Source organism: Cupressus sempervirens, chromosome 8 (assembly GCF_028749045.1).
Source record: "Cupressus sempervirens isolate cs-2001-9-10 chromosome 8, ASM2874904v1, whole genome shotgun sequence".
Taxonomy (NCBI): domain Eukaryota; kingdom Viridiplantae; phylum Streptophyta; class Pinopsida; order Cupressales; family Cupressaceae; genus Cupressus; species Cupressus sempervirens.
The window spans coordinates 109,127,243-109,153,866 of NC_143125.1; positions in this window are offsets into that span (position 1 = coordinate 109,127,243).

Below are 26,624 nucleotides of genomic sequence, written 5' to 3' on the forward strand. Positions count from 1 at the left end.
AAGTTTTACAATTGTTACCAAGTTTCAGGAACAATATTAAGTTTGCGCCAAGCAATTTCTACCAAGTTGGTGATTGTCTAGATAAAATGAGCCTTATTGTATTTACCAAATTTCTCAGTACAAACTGAGTTCTTTAGTGCTTATTGAGTTCACAATTTTAGCAATGTGAATCCATTATTGACTAAGCCATATAGTGTCAACCAAGTTTAGACTACTTGGAAACAATTAGTATGGTTCATGACAATGCTAAGCATTGGTAATGGTTTTCGAGTATCAAAACCTCATCGAGTTTGTCTTTAAAACCCGAGTACTTGTAGTTGGACTGAGTTTGTGTATTTTGGTGAAACTTGTATTGTAGCCAACTTTGTCAAATTATAAATTGGATTGGTATATATGTAATGTATTGTATCATATAAAAATCATCATATGGAATATTAAGAAGATATAAAATGAGAAAAAAGTGTGAAGTAAAAAGGTTACAATAGTATAAGGAGTGGCAAAGATTTATTTATCACATCAAGGTGATCATTATACTCAAAGGAATCTCATTCAAAAAATCAAGTTGTAGATCAAAGATCAACCATTGGTTCATCCTAATAAGTGGAACAATTAAATTCTTTCACAAATAACTTAGCCTATCATATATATCCAACAATTGGTATCAAAGCTTTATGGTTCTCAGAGAAGAAGTTTAACAACTTGAGCAAAGATTATAAGCTATGGAGGTATTCAAACTTGATAAGGCTATTGACAATGAAAAGCTAGATTTGGAATTAGCTATTAGGAAACTTAAGAAAGCAAAGGAAAAAGTCTCTTAGTCCTTGAAAAGAAGAAAAGATCTTGCAATATAGATGAATGAAAAACTCTATATTGAAGAAAGAATTGAAGACATCCATTCAAAAATTAATTAAGATGAAGCTAATGAGGCAATCAAAGAACTATTAGAAAAGAGTGGTACTCTTCAAGAAGAAATCAAAAAGTTGAAAAGAGAACAAGAAACTTAGTCAGTAAGATCGTGTGAAGTCATGGAAGAGAAAAATAAAATAAAAGAAGAGTTAGAAGGAAAGAATAATGAAATTTAGCATCTATCACAACAAAACATCATTGATCAACTTACTAATGCAAATGAAGAAATCATGAATCTAAGATCAGAGAATGAAAGGTTGTAGAATGATCTAAATACTAAAAGGAAAACCAATGAGAGGATGCTGAAATCTCAAGTAGACATGGATCAACTAAATGAGAAAATCTAATATAGACAAAAGGGCCAAACATGAATTGGATATATAGAAGAAGGTGAATCATCCAAGCAAGGAGCTCAAAAGAATGAAAGACCTAGTTGCAATCATTGTGGTAAGTTAGGTCATACATCAAACAAATTTTGGAGCAATGGAAAAGATAAATTCAATGGAAAATGCTATAATTGCAATATGCATGGTCATAGAGCCAATGAATGCAAAGAGAAACCTAAATTTGAGGGAAAATGTCACAAATGCAAGAAACATGGGCACAAATCTTCTAAATGAAAAACTAAGATATTGAATTCAGTAAAATAGATTGTAAAAGCTATATTTGGTTGGGACTACAACACTTGGTGCAGATGTCTCTACTATGGATAATTTGGAAATGTTGGAATAAATTGTTTAAAACATCACATGAGGATGAGAGACACCACTAGAAGATGTTTCATTTGTATAGAACTTGATCATCTTGTCAAGAACTATATGAATACTAGAAGAATTGAACATAAAAAGAAAGGCAAGGCTAACAACATCAAAAAGAAAATGAGATATCAATGGATTCCAAAATCTTTTGAGAATGTAAGTTCAAGAAATAAAGCAAATGTCACTCAAGAATTGGGTGACTCGTCTATTTCTACTTGATGTCCCACAAGGCTAACTAGAACTAAGATTATAAAGAAAACATCCTACATTAGTTCCAATTAGCAAAAAGAAAAGATAAAATTCAGAATTCAAGATGAAAAGAGATCATTAAGCATCTAAAGAAATTTTGAACACTACCAACCAAGGTTGGGTTGCAAGACCTTGCTGAGCAAGGTTGTGAGTAACTAAGGTATTATGTGGACATTGACTCATGAATGTTCCTACTAAGCATTTAATACAAGTTGAGTGGAAGATATTATATCATCAACCAGGTGATCATACCAAGCATTTATAGTGATAGAAAGGAAAAATTTGATAAAAGGAAAAAATTTGAATTCATTTATCACCATGAATTTACAAGAGCTATTTGTGAAGAATGATCTCTATGTAACTGAGTGATCTATATGAATCATTGTTGAGGTTTCTCATATTTTCTAAAACCCTATCAAGTGATGGCATCCTCTAGCAACAAGACAAAGAAAGGATTTGAGAGGTTGGGTGGAGGTGTTGAATGGAAAGCACCAAATTTCATGTTGAGTTCATCTATTGTGGAAACCCTAGATCCAACTAGAGCTCAATATCAAATCCTAGCTAACGTACTTCTAGATAATGATATTCATTTATACTTTTATGTTTAATTCAAGATATAGGAACCCTAGAAATGGATAAAAATTTGGAGAAGTTGTGCGTGAATGGTGTGTTAAAATCAAAGCATCAACACTTGGAAGAAAATGGTTTAACTCACATTCCACACATGCCTTGAGATTTTTAGATAAAATGGATAAGGTGTATCCTTAGCCATGTTCATAATAGGTAGTTATGGTTGGAGCAACCTATTCTCATTACAAAGAAAATGATTCATTAGATCATAGAGATTTTAATGTTGGTGAAGGCTAAAACCACCAGAACCCTAAGTTGGGTAGAACTAGAGAAGAAACCCCTTGTCAAATGGGATGGAAGGGGTATGAAGATCAATTTTGTTATTGATATGGAGTTGAAGTTTGGAATATAGTTAATTGCACACAAGATATAAAGCTCCAGCCATCTCAATAGTGTATCATGTGAAGCTGTGGATCCTGCTTTCAAAGTGGTCAAGAACAACATGTTCTTCAACCTTACCAAGTTGATGTTAAACCAATTCAACAAAAATATGGAAAGCATCAGAACTACAAAGAATAACCCTTGTAATTTTGATTCACTCTTAACTTTTTTATTCTTATTTGCAAAAAAGTTCTTCCTAAAAAAAGGTATAGTTGTATGGAGAAAAGATCTACCTATTCTTTATCAAATCAATGAGTACATAGCAAAAATGGGAAAAAATTATGTCAGTATCATGGAAAACTTTTTTGATGCATTCAAGGATGAGATGAATAATAGATTTAGGATCCCAAATAAACTTGTAGAAGACTACAAGGATGATATTTGTTTTATGGTAGATTGTGATAAAGTGTATACACAAGCAATCAAACTGAGAATTGTATGGGTCAAGCCTCTAGGTTATGAGGTCAATATTGATGAAACAAAAGACATCATTGAAGTATTGTTAAATGAACTTGTTCATCCAAAGGCTACATTCTTCAGAACATATGAGGAAGCCAAAGCCATAATTGAATTAGAAACAAAACTTCCTCAGGCTGTCAGCAAAGGTAAAAAGAGGATAGCTAAATTGAAACAAATTAGCTCTACTCTCCTATTGATAGAAGGTAAAGGAGATGACGTAGAAGAAGATAATGTAGAAGATGAAGAAAAATTAGAAGAAGAAGAGCCAGTCATGAAGAAAGGTAAGGTTATTATAACCAAACCTACCAAGACATCTACTATAGTGTTTACAAGAAGAACATCTAGAAAGCAACTAAAATTGGGTGAAGAAGAAGAGGATGTGATTTTCAAATGGCCTCCACTGAAATTGAAAGAAAATGATTCTAGAGCCAACATAACAAATTTCAGATCATTGAAGTATGAAATCAAAAATGCAAAAGATGAGAAACAAGTTGAAGACATGGTCATATCTAAGTTAGGTAAATAGAAATACTCTCTAGACCAACTTGCACAGCATATTCCCAATGAATTAATGGAGAAAATTAAGCCAAGATGGGAGCATGCAAAGTAGACTACAATATATATACATATATATATACATATATATACATATATATATATATATATATATATATATACATATATATACATATATATACATATATATATATATATATATATATATATATATATATATATATATATATATATATATATATATATATATACATATATACATACATACATACACACACACATATATATGAGCAGACTCTAAGGCAACTCATGCTGAGTCTAAGTGATAAAGAAGTGAAAGAATCCATCAAGAAGAATGAAGAAAAACTTAAATTGAAATTCAACACTTTTTTGATGTTGATCAATGACATTGAACATGTGGTAAGGAATGCCACTAACACATGGAAGAATATCTTTAATCTTCATAAGCAGAGTGATGTTTTGGTTAATGTCTATGATAATGATGATGATGGTGAAAATGACAAGGAATAGGATAATGATGATGAAGAAGTAACAAATTATGATAATATAGATGATGAGAAACAAGAACAGGAAGCTACTAAGGAGAATCTTCCTGAGATTCAAAGCATTGAGAAAACAAACCCTAAAAAGATTGCAGTAGGAGTTATAGCCTCACTTTCTCACTCTTTGAGCAAATCATTAAAGACATCAAGCTTAGAAAAAGCCACTACCAAGTTGGTTGTGTTAAACATTGAATTTCAAGTACTCAACCAATCTTTGCATCTATTTAGCTCAGTACTTCATTGATAGAAGTGACTAACACTTCATCTACTGAGTAGTTAGTACTTCCTCCTCCATCAATTTTGGTCACTCAACAAGAAGGTATTTTATCAATATCTACTTTTACTACCATTCCTTCCATTTCCACTATTGTTACTCTTATAAGTATGCAATTAATAAGTACAAAGACAATTCAAAGAAAGTCTTAACTAAGTACAAAAGTGTCTAGTAGAAATAAAAATAAGGAAGAAGAAATTGATCATGATGAGGATATAGTTATCCCAAATTGGGATATCTCTAATCTAAATCTTGATCAAATGCATATAGTGGGAGAGCTACTATAGAAGAAAGCTAAGCAACGGAGGCTTAGAGAAGAAAGGAACAAAGAATTTCAAGTGCTTGAAGATGCAAAGAACATTCTTGCAGATGTACTTAGCACTATGGTTGATACTTCCCAACTTATTTTAGCTAAGTTAGTAGAAGTGGTCCATAAATTTAATGAAGATTTGAATGGACAAGAGAATTTTTTTCAAAGATCAAAGAAGAAATTTGAAAATAAAATATTGGAGCTAGTAGCATAGAAGATTTCCATACAACAAGTAGACTTGTCTACTATTCTTAGCTCGTTAGAAATCTCTGCCAACAATGTCACTTCTCTATTCAGTAAACTCAATGAAACATCCATTTTAACATAGGAAATCAAAGATAAACTCTCCAAAATTGATGAAGATCTAAAGGCAAGTGCACAACAGTTGTCACTTGACCCGAGCTACAATTTTGCTCACTATACAAAGATTAGATTTTTGACTGATATGCAAGAAAATTTAATAAGGGAAGAAGCCAAGATAAGGGATAAACTTTTAGACATACAAGGCATGATTCTTCCAAACATGGATGCATTGAAAAAACATATTGCACATGCTGAAACTCTCATCCATGATAACAACTTCTCTATTGCTGAGCATATGATGGAGTTATCAGAAGAAGTATAGATTGCATTGCATGCAAGTAAGGTGTTGCAAGAAAATAAGGACAAGAAAATGTTACTAATTCTTAAGGTACATTCTGATTTCTTATCACATTTTGGCATAATTGTATAGAATACACCTTTGGCATTTATGTCAAAAGGGGGAGAAGATGTAATACATGATGCACTAAAGGGGAGAAAATGAGAAGACATATATATTGTGTAAAGTATATTGAATATATATGTATCGCAGAGCACCATCATATTATATACATGTAAAGATATTCCATTAAACATCCCTTACAAAATGAAACTTGAAAAATCTAAAAAACAAAGTATGTCACCAAGTTGAAGACACAAGATGAAGACTTAAGGTCATTTGAAACATTTTGAGAATTTAGTTTTGATTGATAACTATTTTTGTGACCACTAATGCCAAAGAGGGAGATTGATGACATTTTAGTCAAGTTTGTTTATTAGTGACACTCACTTATTTAGATGGTTAGTATCTACCAAGCTTACTGTACAATTAATAGTATCAACCAAATAATTTAGACTCTACTGAGTTCTATAGTTGCTATCGAGTTTTAGGAACAATATTTAGTTTGCACCAAGAAATTTCTACCAAGTTGGTGATTATTAGTGTAAACTAAGATTTATTATGTTTATTGAGTTTCTTAGTGAAAATTGAGTTCTTTAGTGCTTGCCAAGTTCATAGATTCAACAATGTGAATTTAGTGTTGGCCAAGCCATACAATGTCAACCAAGTGATTCAATTTATATGTCGAGTTTTGCAGTATTCATCAAGTCAACAATGTAGACCAAGTTTAGACTTATTCAAAGTGATTAGTATAGACTAAGCTTCTATTTCTACCAAGTGTATTTTGATGTTGAGCATTGACAATGGTTGTCGAGTATATGAACTTCACCTATTTTTTCTTTAGAAACTGACTACTTGTAGTTGGGCTAACTTTATCAAATTATAAATTGGATTGGTATATATGTAATGAATTGTATCATGTAAAAATCATCATATGGAATATTAAGAAGATATAAAAGGAGTAGAAGTGCGAAGTAAAAAGGCTACAATAGTATAAGGAGCAGTAAAGATTTATTTATCCTAGCAAGGTGATCATTACACTCAAAGGAATCTCATTCAACAAATAAGGTTGCAGATCAAAGATCAACAACTAGTTCATCCTAATAGGTGGAATAGTTAAATCCTTTCACAAGTAACTTAGCCTATCATATATTTCCAAGAAACATATCTAGTGTAATTGTGAATGTGGAGCTTTGTAAGGTTGTTGTTTACTTTGGTTAAATGGTTAAGTTTATTTAAGGTGGATAAATATTTTAATTATTGGATAACTAATTCACCCCGCCGCCGCCCCCTCAGTTATCTTGGTGGACTATTGTTTGTAACAATTGGTATCAGAGCATTAGGTCCTTGAAGATAAAGTTTAACAAATTTGAGAGATCCATGGAAAAAATATTTAGAAAGGATAGTCCAAAATTCGATAGAATAAAATTATGATAGTTGAAAGGAAAAGGTGAAGATACATATACTGTGTATGGGTCCAAGATATTGGATTTTGACAAAATTAGAAAAGATAGTCATTACTGAAAAAGATTTGGACACTTGTAATGAGGAAGAAAGGGAACTCTTCATGGGAAACATGAGAGCTAGATAAACATTATTTTATGCACTTCCTAAAATTGAGTACAAGTAGGTAAAGTCACTTATTACTTCTTATATGATTTGGAAACCTTTGGAAAATAGTTTTGAAGGTGGTGAACATTCTAAGAAATTAAGGTTTAAAAGATGGATTTGTGCATTTCAAGATGCTAAAATGATGGAAGATGAATCTATAAGGACATACATAGGTAGGATATTAGAAATTACTATAGGTATTAGATCTCAAGGTGGAACCAAAGAAGATGATTAGGTGATATGGAAGATATTGAAAAGCTCAACACCACCATTTAAGCCAGAAATTCAAATGATATAGTTGTTGATCTCTTGTACCAAATATTTCACAAAGGAAACATTACTTGGAAAACTTGAAGTGGTTGAGATTGAGCTTAGACAATCCATAGAATTGACTAGAATAGAAACAACTTTCAGTGCCTTTAATAGTCAACCTATTTTTTCAAGAAGCACAAGTGATAGAGGAGACTTTGCTAGAGGTAGCAAATCTGATGAGGACAGAAAGATAGAAGAAGTAGCCCTTCTAGTAAGAAGAGAAAAGGATGGTAACAAAATCTTCAAATGTTGGACTTGTAATAAATTTGGTCATTATGCATCTAAGTGTCCTAAAAGAGAGAAAAAGTATAGAGGTAATTTCAAACCTAGAACAGATAGAGAATATTTGTATGTAAATGAAGACTATGATTTTGATGAACAAGAAGTAAGTGCTAGTGATTATGAAATTGGATTTGTAGCTATTAAAGAAGAAATTCTGGAGAAAATGGCTTTGGTATCACAGGTTGAAAAGAAATTGTATTGGATAATTTATAATGGTTGTTTACATCATATGACTTGTTAACTTCAAAAGTCATGATGGAGGCATTGTCAAAGGTGGAAAAAATGCACCATGCCAAGTTAAAGGTATTGGATCTATTACTATTGATGGTAAGACTAACATTGAGGATGTTTATTTTGTTGATAGTTTGGAGCACAATCTTTTCAGTGTTGGACAACTAGTGGATAAAGGTTATCAATTATAGTTTACAGAAAAGACATGTATGATCAGAGACAAAGATGGAAAGCTAATTGGAGTAGGAACTAAATCTAGAGGTAATGTATTTCAATTGAATCCTACTAAAATGACATGTTTGGTTGCAAAGGTAGATGATCATTGGTTATGGTATAAGAGATTTTGTCATATAAAATTTGATAGCAATGTGAAGACTAGTAGTATGTTCGTAGTTACATATTTTGCTAATATTGTAAAACCTACAAACACAATTTGCAAGGAGTGTGTACTAGCAAAGCATAACATCTTTTCCCAGCAAGAAGTTTACTACTACAGCAAAATTGGAGATTATACATATATATCTTAGTGGTCCTATGAAGACTAAAGGATTCTATGGTGAAAAGTATTTCATGATTTTAGTTGATAACTTTTGTAGAATGATGTGGATTGCATTTCTTGAAGAAAAATATGAGGCATTTGATAAGTTCAAGACATTCAAGAATAGGGTTGAGAATGAATCAGGTATAAAGACTAAATGTTTAAGATCAGATAGAGGAGGAGAATTTAATTTGAATGAGTTTAACATCTTTTATGAAGCCAATGGAATCAAAAGATAGTTATTAGCTCTGAGAACCCTTGAACAAAATGGCATTGTAGAAAGAAGAAACATATTAGTAACAAAAATAGAAAGAGTTAGCTGAGAATAATGTATCCAAGATGTTTTGGAGAGAATTTTTGAATACACTAGTCTATTCTATGAATAGAGTGAAAATTAGGAAAGATAGAAACAAGACCGCCTATGAACTATGGTTTGGTCACTCACCTACAGTCAATTATTCCAAAATTTTTGGTAGTAAATGCTATATCAAAAGATGATGATATTGATAGGTATGTTTCTTTGTTATAAATTGAAAAAAAAGGGTTATAAATGTGATCCAAGATTATCCTAGGTTGTACTGCTATCCTACATGTTTTTAGTTTTTACCTTGCTGCTGAAACTATATTTTCTAGTTTATGGGTGCCTATTGCAAGCCATGTAACTAATTTTTCAAAATGAATGAGAAGATACACTTTTCAAGGATTGAAGATGGCCTAGAGTAATTCCTTATATCAAATTTTCAAGCTTAAATTCTTCATAAGTTGGGAAATATGGAAATTTCCTTGGAGTATCAATTTTTGGCAGTTCTATGTGATAGTTTTCTATGCTTGACTTTCAGGATGGATGTGCACTTATCCTTGGTAAATCAGACTTTTCACCTTTAATGGTTGTAGAGGACTTAAATTACTAACCAAATTTTGAAGTATGAGTTCTAATTCAATAAGATCTAGGAGATATTGCAATTTTTCTTGGATATCAATTTATGGACATTTAATTGCTGATGTGGGCTGATTTGTGGCTCTTCAAGTATCTAATTTTAGATTTTAGCATTTTGGACCAACTTGTGGCTTAGATTAGTATAATTAGGGCTCTTAGGTAGAGTCTTAATGAGAATTGAGGGTAGATAATTTATGAAAATCCAAACTTGAAGCTGGATCTTGGATTTGAATTTATTTGTATCTGGCCATAACCTAGAAGGCCTTATAGTTGGGCATGTATGATGATATTTTCATGAATCAATAAAGAATATTGCCCTCTCTATTTGTAGTGCTATTCTCTTTTGTGTTTTTTTCCATTGTGTTAACTCTTGCAAGGTGGTTTGGGTAGTTAAGTGTGCTAATTGGAATTAGTTACTCCTAACCTCCCTATGTCAAGTGGTATTAGAGATTGAGGTTCATCCTTGTGGTGATTGTATCATGTGAACCCTATTTTAGATTTGGTTATAGGGTGGTAGAGATGCAGATTTGACCTATAACTTGTAGAAGGTTATGATCCTATAGGAACCTAATTTGTAAAGATGGTTCATGGTAGATGAAATGTGGATAATGCTATATTGGATGAATTGAGACAAATTATAGCCAGATTAGATGTTGTAGAGATAGCCCAAAGGAGAGGAACACATCTTGGTGATGTAAGTGATGATGAAGTAGTAGCACTGAACCATAATCTAGAACCTAAAGAATATCAAGATGAGGAAAAATTATTGAGAGTATTATCTAGGGCACATTCAAAGCCTACTATAAAAGTTGTTCCTTATGATAGAAAATTGGATATCAATGCTATCTTAGATTGGATCTTTGATATGGAGAATTTCTTTGAGTATGAAAACACTCCTAATAATAAGAAGGTGAGGATTGTAGTTATTAGGTTGAAAGTTCATGCTTCACTATGGTGGAAGCATTTGAAAACTTATAGACAAAGTAGAGGAAATGAGAAGATCAAAACTTGGCTGAAGATGGTGAACAAGGTAAAGAAAAAATTCCTCCCTGCTAATTACCAAGTTTGCTTGTTGAGAAATATGCAAAATTTGAGACAAAAGGATATGACTGTGAAAGAGTATGCCAAGAAATTCTATATATTGGACATCAGATCTGGACAGGTGGATGATGATGATGAGAAAATTGCAAGGTACATAAATGGATTTAGATCTAGAATTCAAGATGAAATAAGTTTTGTAAAGTTGAAAATTTTGGAAGAAGCATATCAAAATTCCTTGAAGGTTGATGAGATCTTGAAAAAGAAGTTTGAACAAAGATAAAGAGATAAAGGTAGTAAATTCTAGAGAGGTAGAGGAAGAACTTATGGAGAAGGTGACAAATCTAATAGTTATGTGCATGAGAAAGAAAAATTTGAATGGAAGAATGAAGAAAAAGACAAGGCCAAGTAAAAGGTGATAGTTCATACCAAGGAGGTACTGGATCTTACTAACGAAGGGGTAATTCTTATTCTAGAGGTAGTTTTTATGGTAATTGTTTTAGATGTGGTAAAGAAGGGCATAGAAATTTTGAATGTAGATCTTCTGAAAGTGGGTAGAATAATAGAAATGTTGTGATTCAAGGAGACATTGGGAGTTCACTAAGTGGACCTAAGGCTAGAAAAAATATGGCAGTGAAAAGAATCTTATGTAATAAGGGAAGTGATGAGGAACTTGTCCTTAGAAGAAGTCTTTTCAAGACCAGATGTAAGATGGATGGAAAATGCTACAAGGTGATCATTAATAGTGGAAGTTCAACAAATTTGGCATCAGAAGAGATAGTTACAAATTTCTAGTTGCAAAGGCAGAAACATCCTAAACCTTATCATGTTTCATGGATCAAAGATGAGCATAAGATATTGGTAAGTGAGCAATGTATTATGAAGTTCAAAACTAGACATTACTTTGATGAAGTTTTGTGTGATATTATGCCCATGGATTGTTGTCATATTTTGTTGGGTAGACCTTGGAAATATGATAGATATGTTGTACATGATGGAAGATTGAATCAATATACTCTTTGGGTATATGGGAAGAAACAAATATTGCTACCTTTGATTGAAAGTCCAAATGAGGTCAGTTGTAGTGTAATAAAAGTTTGCATGGTTAATGGAAAGCAATTTGAAAAGAAAGTAAAGAAGAATCAAGTCTATTTTTTTATAGTTCCTAGAGGAACAAGTTTTGGTAGTAATGACCAAGCAATAGAAGTTGATAGTGGTGGTTGAGTACCAGAAAAAATTATGAAATTGTTGAATGGATATAAAGATATTGTTGTTAAGGATATTCTTGATGGTTTACCACTAGTGAGAAGGAAAAGTCATTGTATGGATCTTATTCAAGGAGCTAATTTTCCAAACAAAGAACCATATAGATTGACACCTATAGAGAATGAAGAACTTAACAAACAAGTGCATGACTTGTTGTAGAAAGGTTTGATCATAGAAAGTTTGAGTCCATGTATTGTACCTATTGGAGTTGATGAAATCCAACTCCAAAGATGCCCAAGATCACCTGCATGCAAATAACTTGTCAAAGGGAAGCCAAGGAGAGAAGAGCATGGAGCTAGGGTAAAATCTTAAATGGACATGAGAGAGAAAGATATGCAAACACAAGAAAATATGTATTTACAATATGCAAGAAGTGATATTGTGATATAAAATACAAAGAGGGAGCTCAAATATAAAGAGCTCAAGGAATCTCCTAGAACAAGCTAGAACATGCTAGGAGATAAGTGTGACAATTAAGCATACATCCACATGAGGTGGAAAGTCCTCAAACAAGGTGAGAGGATAAGTATGACTTAGGAGAGAACAAACTCTTGTATTGTCAACAACTTATAATGAACTAATAGACTACAACTAATAAATGAAATGTATTCATTTAAGTAAGCTTAAGTAAATAGAATAAATAATTAATAATTAATTATTTACTCTAACAACCCCCTTAAGTGCAACTTAGGGAAATTCCTTAAGCTCACAAAACTAAGAAATGCAGAAATGGGACCCAGCAATGAGGCCATTTTAGGTACCCATTTACTATGCAAAGAGATGCAACCATTGAAAATGGGGAAAGAGAGAAAACCACATGGGAAAAGCCCTCCCTCAAAAAGAGGTAAGAACCTAGTGAAGAAATTAAGAAGCCTCCAACTAGGGAAATGTCCCTTAAAACAAGAACAAGGAGAGATCATGAAGAGCATCACTAAAGCATGAAAAAGTTGTAAAATCTACCATCAGAAAGAAAACTACTAATCTAAAGAACCTCCATGGAAGAAGAAGGCACGAACCAAGCATGTCTATATGGTAGATGATCCATCTCACCGAAATGCATAGGTACCCAGCCACTACAATCACCTTGTATATATGATCAACCACTGAATACATAGTTCACACTATTGAACCATCAAACCAAAAATTCATTAGAACAACAACATAACCCCCCCTTAATGCAGACGAGATGAGATGATAGGAAACTAAGAAGGTGGGCCAAAGTCTCTTGCAGACAAACCAGGAATGACAAGAGAGGAAGAGGTACAAACACCTATAAAGATACAATTACATTGATGCTACATGGGGCTAATGTCATGGAAGGGGCACTCACTTGACAAAGGGAGAATGCCTAAAATAACAAAAAACTATCCCCCCATGGTGCTTTATAATAATAGTGCATGTACAACTAACTCAAAAACAACATTCATGAACCCAAAATGCAAAAGAGACACTTAATCTCAGTGTGTATACAAAAGTGCTTACAAATGATAGCTAATTTGATCAAAACCAAAAACAAAGTACAACCCAAAACAAAGGATCCCATACCAAGAAAACAATCCTCGGACCTAAAACACCCAAGATATCTACCATATAGCATAAATGCCAAAAATATGATAGAAAGAGCATGGACCAAAATCTAAGGAAAAGGACAAAATTTTTGAAAAGATGACAAAACTAGCTTTCCAAAAATATAAAGTTTTCAAAAAATTGATATGGGACGTAAAAGATATGCATGCCAAAGTCAAAAACAAAACTTTGGACTTCAATAGAAAAAATAGCCAAAAAAAATGCATCAAAGCCTAAAAATACCTACACCAATGTCTTTGTCTCAGAAGTAGCTTTCTAGTACTTCTTTCAAATCAGAAAAATACCTCCGTATGCTAAAGTTATGGCCAAAAAAGTGAAGGTAGGTCCAAAACTGACCCTGTAGAGGTGCAAGGGCTAAGATGCAATGATGTCATGTTGATATCAACATTTCATGAGAAAAATTTTACGACTTGGAGGTTGTCACCACAAAAAAGAATGCCACATGGTAGTGCCATGTGGCAAGTATGGCTAATGTGGTAGGAGCCACAATGCAAAGTGCCATGTGGAAACCCTGCCATGTGTCACATGCAGACTGTACCAAAGAGTGATTGTGTAGGCTACTGTTGATTAGGCAAAGAGTTGCCAAGTGTCAATAGGCAGAAGGATCCACATGTCACTAACCTATCAGACCTACTAACTATGCTCAAGTGAAGGTGGAGTGCTAATCACTAGTGGAGGAACTCATTGTTAGAGTAAAGGAGTGGAAAACACCTGGCGGAGCAACAGAAAGTGGGGGCACGCTAGTGGGAGTGGAGTGCTAGCCACGATGGTTTGGTGGCTGTGCAGCCGACTATGGCAGAATGTGGGCAGAGCTTTGGTGGCATGGTGGTGGCCTTGCAATGGCATGGTGGTGGCCTCACGATGGCATGGTGGTGGCCTTGTGGTGGTGCACCCAAAATTATATATTTTAAAAAAAAATTCATCAAAATCGTCCGTACGACCATATGGTAGGGGCCTACGATGAAATTTTTTTTGCCTCTTAGAGCTCTGCCTCCAAAAATGAAAATTTTATATGGATCCTAACTACAAACGACCTTTTGAATCCAATGGCAGCATCTATTTGGGCTGAAAGTGCTCCAAAAATTTGTTGTTCTCCCGATTTGAAGAAAAATGCACAAACAAACTAGGGTTTGTGACTCCAAATCATGACTTCAAAAATTCTTCAATGAAATAGTAGTAAGGAGGCTTTGATACCATGTTGGAGTTGATGAAGTCCAACTTTGAAGACACCCAAGATCACTTGCATGCAAAAACCTGTCAAAGGGAAGCCAAGGAAGGAAGAGCGTGGAGTAAGGGAAAAACCCTAAATGGACATGAGAGAGAAAGATATGCAAACAAAAGAAAATATGTATTTACAATATGCAAGAAGTGATATTGTGATATGAAATACAATAAGGGCGCTCGAATATAAAGAGCTCAAGGAATCTCCTACAACAAGCTAGAAAACACTAGGAGATAAGTGTGACAACTAAGCATACATCCACATGAGGTGAAAAGTCTTCGAACAAGGTGAGAGGATAAGTATGACTTAGGAGAGAACAAACTCTTCTATTGTCAACAACTTATAACAAACTCCTAGACTACAACTAATAAATGAAATGCATTTACCTAAGTATGCTTAAGTAAATAGAATAAATTATTAATTATTAATTATTTACTCTAACAGTACCTACTATACTAGCACTTAAAAAGAATGGAGAATGGAGAATGTGTAGTGATTCTAGAGATATTAACAAAATCACAGTGAAATATAGGTTTCCTATGTTGAGGATGGATGACATAATGGATTTCTTGAGGGGAGCAAATTTTTTTACCAAGATTGATTTGAAGAGTGGCTATCATCATATCAGAATTAGAGAAGGTGATGAATGGAAGACCACTTTCAAGACAAAAGATGGTTTGTATGAATGGTTGGTTATGCCTTTTGGTTTGATCAATGCACCTAGTACTTTCATGAGCAAGGATAACTTTAAGAAACCCCCTTTAGAAAAAATTATAAAATTTTCTCGAATCGAATTTTAGTTCAGTGAAAAAAAATTAATTTCTATTGGCGAATTTTTATTTTTATGTAGGATTTTTTTAAATTTGATTAGCAATTCTTTTTCAATCATATGAAAATTCTATAAAATCCAAGCGAATCTTTCATTATTGATGAAAATCATGGAAAAAAGTACACATACCTAAAAATAATGATTTCATTATTATTATTATATGAAGCCTAATGAATAATCAAACTTTAAGGTTAAATTTAGCCCACTTTTATCATTAGGTTTTCTCTCCAAATAATTGAATGGTGTTTCAACGAAATCACCCCTATTATTTTTAACCATTGGATGATCCTAAATCAATGAGCTGAATCCTATTTCAAGCCAAACTTTTTAAATGATAATAAGTTTTACATAAATTTCCCAATGTAAAGATATGTCTCCCCAATCACATCTATTTTGTGGCAAAGTGAGAAAGGATAAAAAATTTCATAAAAATTCTTTAGAATAGAGACACATGTCAAATCTACATACTTAATCTATAGTGTAACTTAAAGTTTTACCAAATATTGGTGAATATGACCATCAATTAAGACAAGCCTTGAAAATTGTAGGCAAAAATATTTAATTTACTATGCAGAAAAATTAGATTACATTGGCAAAGTCATCACTAAAATATAAATACTTCTCTATTATTATTGGTGATTAGCCTAACCATAGAATCCAATTTTGGTAAAGTGTGGGTGACATGGACACCCCAAAATTACTATAAAATTAGCCAAATTTGGGGTCCCTGATGAGTGAGATTAGCCAATTGGCTAATATTAGCCACTAAAGTTATCCTTGTTCATGAGGTTGATGAATGAAGTTCTAAAAAGATTCTTGGGTAAGTTTGTGATTGTTTATTTGGATGATATTTTGATATTTAGTAAGACTAAGGAAGAAAATCTTGAGCATATTAGACAAGTATTGCAAAGGTTGAAAGAGGAAAAGTTGTTGATTAATCTAAAAAAGTGTTCTTTTATGCAAGAGAAGATTGCGTATTTGGGATTTTTGAATTTAGCTAATGGATTGAAGATGGATCTTGAGAAGGTTAAAGTAATTTTGGAGCAGCCTACACCTGAGAATGTGGATGAGGTAAGATCATTTCATGGTTTGGCTAGTTTTTACAGAAAGTTTATAAAGAATTTTAGTACTATTTCTAATGCTATGACTAAGAAAATGAGAGGACATAAAAAGGAATTCAAGTGAACACACAAAGCTGATAAGAGTTTTGAGACTTTGGAATAAAAGGTTGCTAAATTACATGCATTGGCTTTACTTGATTTCAACAAAATATTTCAAGTTAAATGAGATGCAAGTGGTAATGCAATAGGAGTTGTATTAAGTCAAGAAGGTAAACCTATTGCTTTCTTTAGTGAAAATTTGAATGATGCTAGAAGGAAGTATTCTATGTATGATCAAAAATTTTATGCTATTGTCCAAGCATTGAAGAAGTGGAGACATTATTTGATTCCTAAGGAGTTTGTGTTGTATACTAATCATAAAGCTTTACAATACTTGGGAAGTCAATACAAATTGAATCAAAGACATATGAAGTGGGCTGAGTACTTATAGAGTTTCACATTTGTCATTAAGCACAAGAGTGGAGTCACTAATAGACTTTTTAATGCATTTAGTAGAAGACATTATTTTTCAACTAAAATGAAGGTTGAAGTTCTTAGTTTTGCTAAAATGAAAGAGTTGTATGATGTTGATCCTAATTTTTCTGAGGCATGGAGAGAGTGTAGAGCACCAAATCCAAAAAATCACATAAGTAATTATGATGAGTATTTCATTTAAGAAGGTATGTTGTTCAAAGGTATTTCGTTGTGTATTCTTAGAAGTTCTATGAGGTTGAATCTGATTAAGGAAAAGAATAGTGGTGGATTGGTTGGACATTTTTGAATTGATAAGTCATTGAGTTTGCTAAAAGAAATGTATTATTGGCCACAAATGTATAAGGATGTTCAAAAATTTGTAAAGAGTTGTGGATATTGTCAAGTTGCAAAAGGAGTGAGTCAAAATATTGGTTTTTATACACCTATTAGTGTTCCTGAGAAACCTTGGAGTGACATTAGTATGGATTTTGTTCTTGGATTACCTAAGATAGTGAAGGGGTATGATTCTATATTTTTTGTAGTGGACAATTTTTCTAAGATGGATCATTTCACATCATGTAAGAAGGCATCAAATGCTGAGCAGTTTGCTAAAATTCTCTTTAAAGAGATTGTGAGATTGCATGGACTACCAAGAAGTATTTTTTTTACTAAGACAATAAATTTTTTGGTTATTTTTTGAAGACTTTGTGGAAGAAGATGGGTACTAAGTTGAAGTTTAGTTTTACATTCCATATGTAGATAGATGGATAGACAGAGGTTTTGAATAGAAGCTTGGTTAATTTGCTAAGATGTTTAGTTGGGTATAAGCCAAGTAATTGGGAGATGGTATTGGCACAAGCTAAATTTGCATATAATAATTTTGTGAATAGGAGTACACAGAAGATACCTTTTGAGATTTTTATTCGAATGAATCCTAGAGGAGTATTAGATTTGAGAGATATTTCTAGTGAAGAAAAGAGAAGTTCTACAAGAGAAAAATTTGCTGATTTTATAAAGTCTTTACATAAGAAAGTGAAGTTGAGGATAGAACAAAGTAATCAGAAGTATAAGGAAAATGTTGATTAGTTTAGGAGACATCATTATTTTCAAGTTAGCGATGAGGTGATGGTTCATCTAAATAAAGGAAGATTTCCTATTGGAAAATATTGTAAGATGAAGATGAAGAATTTTGGACCTTGTAAGCTCTTGAAGAAGTTTGATAGTAGAAGCACCTATGAAGTTGAGTTGCCTGATGACATGGATATATCTCCTATATTCAATGTTGTTGATTTATACAAGTATGATGAGTTAGATGATGAAGTTATTGTATCAGAGGACTATCCTAAGAAGCATATTGAAGAAGTTGAATAGATATTGAATTAGTGAGTTGGAGAGAGCATAAGGGGAAAATATTATTATGAATATTTGGTGAAGTGGAAGAATAGACCTATGAAAGATGCTTCATAGATTTCTCAATTTGAGTTTGATTTAGCTTAGGTTGTGACATATCAATGATTCAAGAGATTTATTTCTTCCAACCTTGGTTGTCTAATTTAGGAGCATCCTAGGTTGCACTACTATCCTGCATGTTTTTAGATTTTACCTTGCTACTAAAATTATGTTTTTTGGTTTTTGGGTGCTTATTGCAAACCATGTAACTAATTTTTCACAGTGAATGAGAGGAAGTGCTTGTTCTTTTCAAGAATTAAAGAGGGCCTAGATTACTTCCTTGTATCAAAGGTGAAAGTTCTAATCCCCCATAAGTTGGGAGATATGGCAATTCTTCCAAAATGTTGATTTCTAGTAGTTATATGTGATAGTATCCTATGCTTTACTTTTAGGATGGATGTGCACTTATCCTTGGTGAATTAGCCTTTGCACCTTTAATGGGTTGTAGAGGACCTAAATTAATAGCCACAATTTGAAGTATGAGTTCTAATTCAATCAGATCTATGGGATATCATGATTTTGATTGAATATCAATTTTTGGACATTTAATTCCTGATGCAGGCTAACTTGTGGCTCTTCAAGTATTTAATTTTAGTTTTTAGCATTTTGGGCTGACTTTTGGCTTAGATAAGCATAAGTAGGGGTCTTGGGTAGAGTCTTGATGAGAATTGAGGGTAGATAATTGATGGAAATCTAAACTTGAAATTGGATCTTGGATTTGAATGTATTTGATATCAAGGCATGTATGATGATATTTTCATGAATCAATGAAGAGTATTGCCCTCTCTATCTATGGTGCTATTCTCTTTCATGTTTTATTCCATCATGTTAACTCTTGCAAGGTTGTTCAGGTAGCTAAGTGTGCCAATTGGCCTTACTTACTCCCAACCTACCTACATCAAGATGTTATAATCTAAGAACTAAGACTATTATGGAAAGTGCAAATGTCAGAGTTGATGAGAAATTTAGGATACAATAAAGAATAGTTGATTACAACTCAAATGATGAGAATGTTGTTACTAAACCAAGGAATGATGAAGTATTCTTTGAGACTAACAATGATTTGGAGAAGGAAAGAGAGCCAAGGAAGGAAAAAAGTTTAGAACCTTCAATAGAGCTAAGAGTTGAGATAAAAAATCCTATAGTAGGTAAGAGTATGACAATAATCATTCGACCAAGAAAATCATAAGAAGCAGAGATAAAGGTGCATGACAAGAAGAAGAATCAATGAAGAACTATGTTTAATATCCCAAGTTGAACCAAAGAATCTAGACAAAGCATGTAAACATGACTATTGGAAATAAGCTATGAAAGAGGACATGGATCATATAGTAAAGAACAACACATGGGAATTAGTCCGTAGACCAGCAAACAAGAATGTAATAGGAAGAAAATGTGTATTTAGGAACAAGATGAATGAACAAGGTGAAGTTGTAAGGAACAATGAAAGACTAGTATCTAAATGTTACTCACAACAAAAAGGAATAGACTATGTTGAGACCTATGCTCCTATGGAAAGAATAGAACAAAAAGATTATTATTAGCATATGCAACATGTAAGAAATTCAAATTATATTAGATGGATGTCAAGTCAACATTTTTGAATGGAGGACTTGAAGAAGAGGTATACATAGAACAACCTGAAGGTTGTCCTTTGATAGATAACAAGGACATAGCATGTATATTGAAGAAAGCATTGTATGGCTACAAGCAAGCACCCAGAACCTATTATGCAAGGTTGGACAAGCATTTGATAAAGCTTGGATATAACAAGGGTATGGTAGATAGTTATCTATATTGGAAATAAATTGATGATGGATTGATGATCTTGGTAATATTTGTTGATGATATCATATTTGGAGGAAATTATGATGAAAGTGGTAGGTTTGTAGAAGAAATGCAAAAGGAATTTGTAATGACCATGATAGGAGAAATGAAATATTTTCTAGGATTACAAATTCTATAGGACAAAGAAGGAATCTTTATTTATTAGACTATGTATTTGGAATATTTACTAAAAAGCTTTGGTTTGGAAACATGTAAACCCATTGGAACACCTATGGTAACTAGACACAAGTTATCTACAAAGGATGAGACACATATTTTTGAATAGAATAAGTATAGGTCTATGATCACAAGATTGTAATATCTGACTTACACAAGGCCATATATAACAATTGCAGTTGAAATTTTTGCAAGATTTCAAGTTGACCCTAGAGAAGCACACTATGCAGTAGTCAAAATGATATTTAGATACCTGAAAGGAATACTAGAGTTTAGATTTTGGTATGATAGATCTAATGATTTCACTCTATATTCTTATACTGACATTGATTGGGCAGGAACAATGGATGACAGAAAGAGCACCAGTGGTGGAGCCTTCTTTCTTAGAGAAAGATTGGTTTCTTGGCTAAGCAAAAAGAACGATTGTACCTTAGAAAGTATAGTAGAAGTGGAATATGTTGTAGAAGTAAATAATTGTAATCAAGTTGTTTGGGTGAAGCATATGATGAAGAATATAAGGATAGAATTTAGTGAGCCTATTTTCATATATTGTGAGAACACAAGCACAATAAATATGTCTAAGAATATAGTGTTGCATTATAAGACTAAGCACATTTCTATAAAGTATCACATGTTGAGAGAAAAAGTTTCATAAAAGGAAATTAGATTGGAGTATGTAAGAACTAAAGAGAAGATAATAGATATTTTCACTAAGCCTCTTCCCAAAGAGACTTTTTAGTATTTGCAAGGTGTGCTAGGGGTTATGCCCCTTCCTACATCAAAGTAGATGATACAAGAGTGCATTAGTCCAGTGTAATAGAGCACTATTGTTTGTCTTGACTAAATGTTGATGCTACTTATATGGGGGAGTATCTATGATGGACAGAGCCATCTAGGACCTTTTATGGATATTTTTCTTTAAACAGTGTCTTTGGACACTTGAGCAAGTTAGAGAAATTTGTTGTAGAGATTGATTAATTGCTAAAACCTTTGACATAGATGTCAATGGGGGAGAAGTTTACCATGAAAAACAATTTGGAAATAGTAAAAAGTTCAAAAATAGTTTGGATAAGTACAACATGAAAGAATGATTGATGAATAAGATTTGAAAAGAAAGGTTAACAATCTTTTATAGTTTGTATTCTTGGAACTAGATGTTTTTCATCTATGTTTCCATCAATGCTAAAGGGGAAGATTGTTGGAACCATGAATACTAATTATATTCCTATGGGGGAGTATTATAGAAACATGATTAGATAATTAATATGATGACATATTACTTTCATGATTGTGTTTGTCATTGATGTCAACATAGATGTATTCTATTGTATTTGAAAGAAGAATAGTGGAAAGATCAAGTTGGTATGGATAAAAAGTTGAGCATTTTCACTGAGGTTAAAGGAAGATATTAATAAGTATCTAGTATATGTAGCTAACCTCAAAATTATAAGATATTAAATTTGGAAGAATTTATGCAAGTTTTGGTGAAGACTATTTTGAGATAGAGTTTAGAGGAGCATGTTCTAATAAACTTGTTATATCTCTTAGCAGATTTGTTATTCTGTGATTCCAAAATTAAAGATGTGAAGAAGACATTCCAGAGATGATGTAGCTAATCTCACTCATCATAATGATATGTATATAGAAATTTATTCAAGTTATAAGGTGGAAGATTAATGTTATTGCTAAGTGTAATGTGTTCTTAATGTGGTCTTGTAATAATTAATTGAGAAAGTGTAAAAGATGACACAGGAAATTGTGTTATTAATTTGGTATAAAGGAAGGAAATTTTTCTTTATCATAAAAGAGAGAAAGAAAAATATTGTAAACAACATAGAGAAAAATACAAAGATAAGCAGAGTAGAGTGAAGTTGAAGGAAACTTTGTTGTCAAGGTTTTATTGTGTGATTTGTAGTTAGATACTTGGATCCAAGTTTTGTGACCTAGTCTAAAAGGTTAGACAATGATTGGTTTAGTTGATTAGATAGAGGAAAGAAGTTAAAATATAGTACATACAATTATTCTACAAGGAATAGTTGAGAGATGAGTTGGATAATGAGTTTGGTGATCTTGCCCTAGAAGTTGTTTGGATAGTAGGTCCTATCTTTTACAACTTCTAACAGGGTAGGAATCTTCTAAAAAGGATTCAAAGTCTCCTAATAGGGACTCATATGCACTAAATGTTGTAATAGACTCCTAACAGGGTCCATCCTCTAACAAGAAATATTTATATTAGTACATCATCTCATGGGAATCATTCCCACTGATTTTTTCCCTTTGATCAAGGGTTTCCCTAGTTAACATATCTAGTGTAATTATGTATGTGCATCTTTATATGGTTGTTGTTTACTTTTGTTGAATGGTTAAGTTCATTAAAGGTGGATAAATGTTTTAATTATTGGATAACTAATTCACCCACTCAGTTATGTTGGTGGACTATTATTTCTAAAAAAATTCTCATGTGATGTTTCACACAATTTGCTCCAATGTGCCTAAATTCACAACAATAGTGACATCTACACCATGTACTATAATCCCATCCAAATATTACTTTTACAATTTTTTCTATTAGGCACCACTACTTGGTTTTGTACTCTGAAGATTTGTGTCCTTGTTTCTTGCAATTATTGTGACATTTACCTTCAAACTTAGGTTTCTCTTTACATTCACTTTCTCTATGATCATGCTTATTGCAACTGTAAGACTTTGCATTGAATTTTAATTTACCATTACTCCAACATTTATTTTATGTATGACCTATCTTACCACAATGATTACATATAGTCATTGATCCTTTTGAGCTCCTTGTTGTGATGATTCACCTTCTTTTGTGTATGCTATTCAAGCTTTGCCTTTGTGTCTTTACTAAATTTTTTCATTCAATTAAGTCATTCTTTCATAGGTTTCTTTTTAGTGTTGAGATCATTCTACAATCTTTCATTCTCTAATCTTAGATTCATAAGCTCTTCATTTGCATTGGTGAGTTGATCAATGAAATCTTCTTATTGAAGGGATAGTTGTTGGATTTCATTTTTATTTTCTTCTATCCATTCTTTGGATTTTTCTTTTTCTTCCATGATTTCACATAATCTGACTGATTGAATTTCTTGTTCTCTTTTCAGCTTTGTGACTTCTTTCTTGAAGATTGGAATTCTTTTCTAATAGATCTTTGATTGCTTCATCATCTTCATCTAAATTTCTTTCAAGATAAGTATCTTCAATTCTTTCTTTATTGTAGATATTTTCATCCATTTGTATTGTAAGGTCTTTTCTTCTTTTCAATGATTGAGAGAATTGCTCCTTTGCTTTCTTGAGTTACCCAATAGTGAATTCAAGATCCAACTTTTCATTGTCAATAGCCTTATCTAGCTTGTATACTTCCATTTCCTTTTATTTTTCTCAAGCTATTAAACTTCTAATATGAGAACCAAATTAGATTTGATACCAATTTTTGGAAATATAAGGTAGGAAAGTTAATGAGAGTGGAGAGGTGAATCGAGAACCAATAAAACTTTATCTTACTTCACCAATTAATCCTTCATATAATATTTTGATCTAATTGCATGCATGAAATAATGAAAGAAAATAAACATTCATAAAACTTTGACACAAGATATGATGACCCAAAAATATTTCAATTAGAAAGTAAAAATTGGGTGGGGATGATACCCACAAGCTTTAGTACTGTAGTGTAAAGTTAACTTGTTAAGGCTTACAATTAACCACTTCTACTAATCTGCTATGTTAGAAGCAATAAGGACTATCAGGTCCACCTTTTTAAAGGGTTTAAAAACATACAATAAAGTATGCACTCTATTAGGAGATTTAGCAAAGAATTTTAAGTCTACCCTATGAAAGAATTTGACTAATGCATTTGTTAGGATAAACCAGTGGTTGATCTCTAATCTAGAACTTTGAGTTGCTGGTTGAGATTCCTTGTATTATAATGATCACTTGAATATGATAGATAAAACTTTATTTTCCCTTATACTACTTGTAGCCTTCTTTAATTCACACTTCTTATCATGATATCCTCTTCACATTTCTTCTTGGATATGATACACTGCATTACATATATACCAATCCAAATCATAACTTACTAGAGTAAGCTAGAATACCAATTTCATCATAATCCACAAAGTTAGCCCAACTACTATAACTCAAGTCCTGAGGACAAGCTTGGTGATATTTTGATACATGATAAACACTATCAATGCTTGGCAATATTTGGCACTCGGTTGAACTTGAATCCCAGTTCATACTAATCACTTCCAAGTAGCTTGAACTTAGTCAACATTATGTAACTCATTGAACTCTAAGAAATGATGTAGTAATTGCATCACTAGGTTGACATTGTATGACTCGATCAACACTAGATCCATTTCATTAACCCAGTGAGCTTGATAGATAGTGTTGGAATTGGTTAACACTACAGAGCTTTGTTAACACTACGATCTTCTTCACTTCCATTAACTATCTTGGTAGCCTTTGCTACACTCAATTTGCACTAGACATTGTTTACAAAGCTCAGTAAACACTATGTAGCTTGGAAAACACTACAATATGACTCAGGTGCTCAGTAGACACTATATTGTAACTACTTATCTTGGGAACAACTAAATCACTTGGTTAACACTACAAAACTAAATGATAAGCTCGGTAGCAATGTAATGAATTAACTAAATATTGAGTCACTAATAGACAAATTTCTCTTAATGTCAACACTAATAACATATGACATGAATCCATGGCTATGATATCACATAGTACCTCATCATGATAGCTCCTAGTCTTAAAATTTACTAGGCATTAACCATGACCTTGTAGGCATGCTACACCTAGGAAATACAGTATGCACATAGTTGCTTCTCTTTCTTGATATTTAGTTTTATTACCATCTCCTCTGACACAAATTTTTCATTTCTATCACTATCGATAATCACATCACAACACATACCCTCATAGTTGCACCTAGAATGAAACAATCTCCTCCTTTTCTTAGGTTTATTCATAGCACTTAATAGGATTCTTCTATTAACTAAGACTTCTCCTCTTGCAACATCTTCAAAATGTGATAATATAGAATCTTCATCCACATGTGCAACTCTTTCTTGGACTTCCATGTTAGAAACAATAGTCCACCAATATAATTGGGGGGGTGGGGTGAATTAGTTATCCAATAATTAAAACATTTATCTTCTTTAAATAAACTTAACCATTCAAACAAAGTAAACAACAACAATAAAAAGATGCACATAGACAATTATACTAGATATGTTAACTAGGAAAACCATTGATTAGAGGGAAAACGTCGGTGGGAATTATGCCCACAAGATGATGTACTAATATAAATATTCCTTGTTAGAGGATGGACCCTATTAAGAGTCTATTGCAACATTTAGTACATATGAGTCCCTATTAGGAGAATTTGAATCCTTTATAGGAGACTCCAACCCTATTAGGAGTTGTGTCAACCCTATTAGGAGTTGTAGAAGGCAGAAGAACCCATTGTCCAAACAACTTCTGGGGCAAGATCACTGTACTCACTGTCCAATTGATCTCTCAACTATTTCTTGTAGAATAATTATATGTACTATACTTTAATCATATTTCCTCTATCCTATCCATAAAACAATTCCTTGAGTTAGCTATTATACCTTCTCAATTAATTATTATAGGACCACACTATGTTACACATAGTGATAACATTAATCTTCCACCTTGCAACTTGAATAACCTTCCATACACATAACATTATGATGTGAAATATTAGCCATGTCATTAACAACATGTCTTCTTCACATCTATAACTTAAGCTTCTTAGAATAATAAATGTACTAAGAGATATAACAAGTTTACCAGAACATGCTTCTATAAAATCTATCTCAGAATAGTCTCCTCTAAAACTTGCATAACATCTCTCAAACTTAATATCTTATTATTTTAAGGTTAGTTGAATATAATAGACACTTATTAGTGTCTCCATTTAACCTTACTA